The sequence below is a fragment of the Pituophis catenifer genome, unplaced genomic scaffold (genome assembly GCF_029215685.1).
Source record: "Pituophis catenifer annectens isolate HBS135680 unplaced genomic scaffold, rPitCat1.0.hap2 SCAF_4, whole genome shotgun sequence".
Classification (NCBI taxonomy): domain Eukaryota; kingdom Metazoa; phylum Chordata; class Lepidosauria; order Squamata; family Colubridae; genus Pituophis; species Pituophis catenifer.
This window is the reverse complement of record NW_027256884.1, coordinates 42,487,473-42,493,464: the sequence shown is the minus strand read 5'-3', so window position 1 is coordinate 42,493,464 and position 5,992 is coordinate 42,487,473. Positions and strand designations below refer to the sequence as shown.

The following is a 5,992-nucleotide window of genomic DNA, read 5'->3' as shown; positions in this document are numbered from 1 at the left end:
CCTCTGATGGTTGTGCGGCTCAGATGGGCATGGGGGGGGCAGGGATTTCTGCCACCGGTTCTCCGAACCACCCACCGCCATCGCTACCGGATCAAGCGATCCAGTCCAAACCGGGAGCATTTCACCCCTGGTTGAAAGTCAAGGACTACCTGTATCTATCTACCCCTATCTATCCAGGAAAATCCAACAGGAAAATCTAATTAGAATGGATTTCATCACTGCAGCAATACAAGTTGGCTGGACCAGCAAGTGTTCCTTCTCTGTGCTGCTCTTGCCTGGCACCTCTGTGTTTATGTATTTGGTTTTGTTTTTTTTTTGCTTTGTTTTTGTTTATTTTGTTTTAAGTTTATTCTGTCATTTTCATATGATTATTACTGTTTTGATAACATACATTGTTGTGTGCTGAGTACAGTAGCTATATAATTTTTAAATAAATAAAAATTATTTTTTCTGGTAATATGTCTGGATAAACAGTACAGCTTCAATTATATCAGTATGATTTTTAAAGACCAGATTAGAAGGCTTGAGAACCTGGTCATTTGGATAGTATAGTTTCCCATCCATTCATTCGACGGAAAGGGAGTGGAAAAATAAGTGGAAAAATCAGATGAATACTGGTTATGCAAATGCCTCCCTGGGTACATAGTTTCTGGCAGTACTGAAATATAGAAGTATCTGGATGATAAACTGTTAGGATGAGATGAATTGCCTCAGAAGGACTCATAAAAATGGATCTGATTAAAACACAGTGAGCTTGATAAGGAGAAACAATCTTGGGAAATTGGAAACAGAAAGCCTGAATTAAGGACCATAGATAAAGACTTTTGCATTGGACAAGTGGGAATGTTCCTGTCATGGGACCCGTTAAACTGCTCAGTGGAAAACCAGGAATAACATTGGCTCATAAAGCTCACAGCCTTCACTGTCTACACATTAAACCTCTAACTATGGGAAATAAACAAGATGAGGTTGAACTCTTAGTAGGGAAACATGTGATGAAGATCTGGTGGGATTACTCCCATGATTGTAATATAGCAATTGAAGGATATAATTTGTTCAAAAGGAACAAAAAGAATAGAAAGCAAGAAGGAGCACTGCGCGTGAATATACAGACCTGCTCAGAAATCCAAGGGAATGAATAGTGAAACTGTACAGAGTTCTCATGGTTAAAATAAATGACAGAACAAATAAAGCCAATATCATCTGCCCAACCAGGGAGAAGATATGGGTGACGGTTTCCCAAAACAAATTGCAGATTGCTCTGAGGCATGAAATAGTAAACACAGGGGACTTTAATTACCCAGATATCTTTAAAAGACAAGCTCTGTGAAGCATGATCCTTTTGGGAAATTCCTGACTTGTTTTGCTGACAGCTTTTTCATCAGGGGATAGAGAAAGGGACAAGAAGATTGTATTAGTTATCATCTGAAGTCTGCCTTTAGTTGAGCTTAGGTCCTGGTGATCTCATGGGCATGATCATAACATGTGTTATTTCAATATTTGTCTTTGCACTATCACTCTGAGTGATATCGAGTGGAATACATAAAGTTTATTAATTTTACTTCTCAGTGTTTTGTTCTGGCATGCGTCTAATGATGTCAGAGTCACCTTGGTCAATTATAGAAAGTGTACATACTCTGTAGAACTTCCCACAAAGTGTTCCCAGTTCAATATTGTTGCCACTGTAGTGATGCACACCAGTTCTGGCCAACATAGCATAGTACTCAATTTCTGATTTTCTCAAAGCAGGACAGTTATTGGCTAGAATAACCAACTTGGCTTTGCCCTGCCGAATTATTTTCAGAATTTGTTTATATCCAAGTACATATTTACCACTTTTCATAACCAGCTGAAGTCTAGAGTTTATGGGCTCTAACGACTTTTTTGTCTTCTTGGCGGCCACCATCTTGCCGGCTCACGTTGGCCCTGCCATTGCCAGAGGATCTGGCAGAAGATGGCCAGGCAACGAGGAAAGGAAGGAAGTCTCTCGCGGCAACGCCTAGGACCATGCGGGTCAGCATGACCAACAGCGACTCTCGCGAGAGTGGACAGCTCATTTCCCCACCCACACCCAAGAATACATAAAGAGATTAACTTAGTTATGTGAAGCTTGATGATGTTATAGATTAAAAAGATTTTCCTATAAATAAGTACATAGGAATCATGAGGTTATGGTCTAAGATTACAAATAACTAACAATGTAGTTTCCCTGACACTAACGTTTAACAGTAACCAAATAGGTTATATGAGTTCCTGATTTCATATTTATTTACTTGTATCCTGCCATTATTTTTTTTTACAAATAACTCAAGGCAGTGAATACATCCAACATATCTTCCTCCTATTTTCTCTACAATGCCAAAATGATCAAACAATATTAGTATCCATTGACCTGCATTCCAAACTTAATTTAAAGGATGTAAAATAAAGCATTTGTTATTTTGGCTTTAAGCAATAAATCATATAAAACCATGCCATGCCACACTCAAAACCCGGGAGGGCATATTTAAGAGAGAAGACTCCTTTCGATGCCCAACCAAGTCTTGGTGACAATAGCCAGACCAGCTTTCCCATTATCAGACATATTGTGGATGAAGTGAGTTTCATTGCAGGTAGACCTGGCATTAAGCAGTAGCAGCCGAAGACCTGAGCCACCAAAGTTCAAGAAACCATGTCCTGTAACTCAGCACAGGAAGTCAGAATGTGGAGCCGGTATTAAACATTAGAGTCACCTTCTCTGAAAGCAGCCCACCCCGTGTCTCCTACCTTATCTCTCCATGACCATCACAACTGCAATGCCCTTCCTTACTCTCTCACCTACTTCCCTGTCTGGATCCCTCCCACATCTCCTCAAGGCAATCATCCACATCCAACCTGGAACAAAGATAGCTGCCCTTTAGGGAGATATTTATAGGCCTCTACCAGATCCTTTTAGCTATTTGATCCACTACAGTTGCACCGGCTGCCTCAGGTGTTCCTACTTTTCCAGTTCCTTTTGTTGGCCCAGGCAACTGATACAAATGTTGCTGGCTGACCAGCACAATCAAACATCTCCACACACCATCTACATCACCCTCAAAATTCCCAGCAAAGTAACTTCCAAATAGGCATCCATCTTGGAGAAAAAAAATGAACCAACTCCTTTTACATGTTAATCATAATATACTTATGGAACACATCTTTTCTTACACTCCTATATTTCAGTCCTTCTCCAAGCCTATTTTTCTATTTCTGCTTAGTTCATTTAATTTAGCTGACATCTAAGGAAAACTAGGAATTATGAAAATTTAGTGGAAGCCCAAAAGTGTGTGTCTATAGTATCCTCTGGTGGTTAGTAGGTGTATTTGCAGGATATATCATAGGCACTTGAACTTCCTGGGACACTTTTATTTTGACATAAAACATATCGCTTGGTTTTCAGGCTGTATATACAAATTATATACAGCCTGAAACTGTAGCTCAGGTTTGTAGGAGTCGGGTGTTCATCAAAGATAGATTTATTAAATAGAACCTATAAAACAGACAACCTTCCATATTTCATTAACATAGACAAAATTTTATAATGTGTGTAGTTTTAAACAGCACTCCATTTTTAAAATGGGCAATTTTTGGCAGAACAAGATTTGTAAATGAATAGGAACCAATAGCTCATCAGTATTTAATGCAACTGTGCATATTTAAAAAGACAACATCTCTCTGCTATTCATTAAAACAGCTTCTTTTTCAGGCTTCTATCTTATGGACTGCCTGTAACATACAATAATTCTGAAAGTATAACCATAAGGTTTGGGTAAAAGTTTGAGAAACAAAAAGAGAAAAAACAAAACAAACTAATGAAAACCAACCCAGCTGCTTTAAAGAGTGGCAACAGATAATTGTTCTGAATCATTTTTGAAGCATGCAGAGAAGAGCCAAAGCATTTCTTCTTAATCATTTTTGAAGCATGCACAGCCCAAGTGTTTAATATATCCTTATCTTTGTCAGTAGTACAGTTTAATTACCTGATGAACTCTTGTATATACTCTCCCCTTTACCAGGATTACCATCTCTGAGCTGTGGGTTTCCGATAACTACCTATGGTTATGAAAGTTGGACATTAAGTTTCAGTTTCAGTTTCAGTTTATTTAGATTTATATACCGCCCTACTCCCGAAGGACTCAGGGTGGTGAACAGCCAAGATAAAACACATACAATATAAGATTTAAAAAACAATTTAAAATGTATTAAATAAATTTGGCCTATGCTTATTAAAATACCCCTGTTTTTAAAAACAAATTAAAATTAAACAATTAAAAAGAATTAAGCCAGCCCAGCTTGTTGAAATAAAAAAGTCTTGAGGGTGTGGCGGAAGGTACGTAAATCCGGGATTCTCTGTAAAAAAAATCAAGATTGGATCAAGATTAAAAATCATTCTTTTTAAACAAGCAAGATTGGAAGAAAATTGATTTGTTTGAAATATGGTGACAGAGAAAGCTCCTGTGTATTCCTTGGACACTAACAGTGACCAACAAGCATAAAACCAGACATGTCACCGGAAGACAAAATAACAAAACTGTGTCTCACTTATTTTGGTCACATCATGCAGGGGAATTCACTGGAGAAAGCAATTATCTTGCATCGAGTTAGCAATAAAAGGAAACCAGGCCACCAAAGGTCATGTTGGCTGGACACCATCAAAGCTGACACGTGCCAGTGCATAGAGAAAATCAAAGAAGTCATGCAAGATTGGAAGATCTACAGGAACCTGGCCCATAGAATCACCAAGAGACAATGTGACTGACTGGATAACATCATCATCATCATCTGGGCTGGAAGAAGGAGGAGGAAGAGGAGAAGGAGAAGGAGGAGGAGGTGGAGGAGGAAAAGGAGGAAGAGGAGGAGGAGGAGAAGAAGACCAAGACTGCATCAAAAAAGGGCATTTTTAAAATCTCTTTCCTGCCTTCTGTTAGCCCCCCATTTTGTACCCTCCTGCCTTTCTTTTCATAATGACTGGTTTAAATGACTGGCCAGTTTATCCATGATGGGTCTTTGGAACGTATAGGATGAAGTAAGAATAAACTAGAGTTCAGGATGTCAGTTACAAGCCTTAAAAGTATAGTTTCTGTCAAGTTGACTCTCTGTATGGTTGGCATTGTGGCCAGGCATTGGGTAGCAGCCTGGGAAAGAATTAGTGACATCTCTCAGGAGGATCAGTCTTTTATTATTTTTTTTACATTTAGGAAAAAACCCTACATTTCCACTCTAATATCTTCTGCGTATGTGGCACCATCTTAATATATAGAAATGTTGCTTCTATGAATTTTGAGTTATACATGCATGTATGTAGGCATATATACCATATATAGTAAAAAAAACCACACATTCGTGCTAGACAGTGAAATAATCAAGTAAGAAAGGATGATATAGTAAGGGACCAGCCATAGAAAGCTGCCATGTATCACTGTCATTCTTAGATATAAGAATAATTAAGTCTCTACATATCAAATGAAACAATCATCAAATATGTTGGACTGGGATTTACAGTGAATGGAATTTCAACCAATACTTTAACTTCTTCTTTTGTTAAGGTCTTCATTGAAAATAAATGCAAACCTTTGGTCGTATAGAGAGGTAAGGGAAATTTTAAAGCTTGTATAACTGCTTCACTGTAAGAATGCTAAATTGGACAAAAATTGCTTTAAAAATCTTAAATGTGACTATTTGTAATGCAGCCTTTGGACTTGGATGGATTCAATTTACAGGATAGTCAGGGAAGGAAATGATGTGTATAAGCTATTCACACCCACTTTCATCTGCATGAATCTGCCCACAGAGTAGTTTTCACATTGCTTCATGGTATTATTCATAGAGATAACATCTCTAACAAATTTCAGCTCTAGACTATGAATTCCATGAACAATGCAAACACTTGTGGTTATTCAAATAGATCTATTTTTTAATGAAATACTGTTCTCTACAGTCTTTTTTTTTTTTTTTAATGGTACCAAGGGTC

General features: G+C 38.0%; 1 pseudogene; it reads right to left on the bottom strand.

The window, feature by feature from the left end:
* Positions 1–1,558: 1,558 nt before the first annotated feature.
* Positions 1,559–1,932, bottom strand: LOC139316562 (large ribosomal subunit protein eL30 pseudogene; annotated as a pseudogene).
* Positions 1,933–5,992: the final 4,060 nt, after the last annotated feature.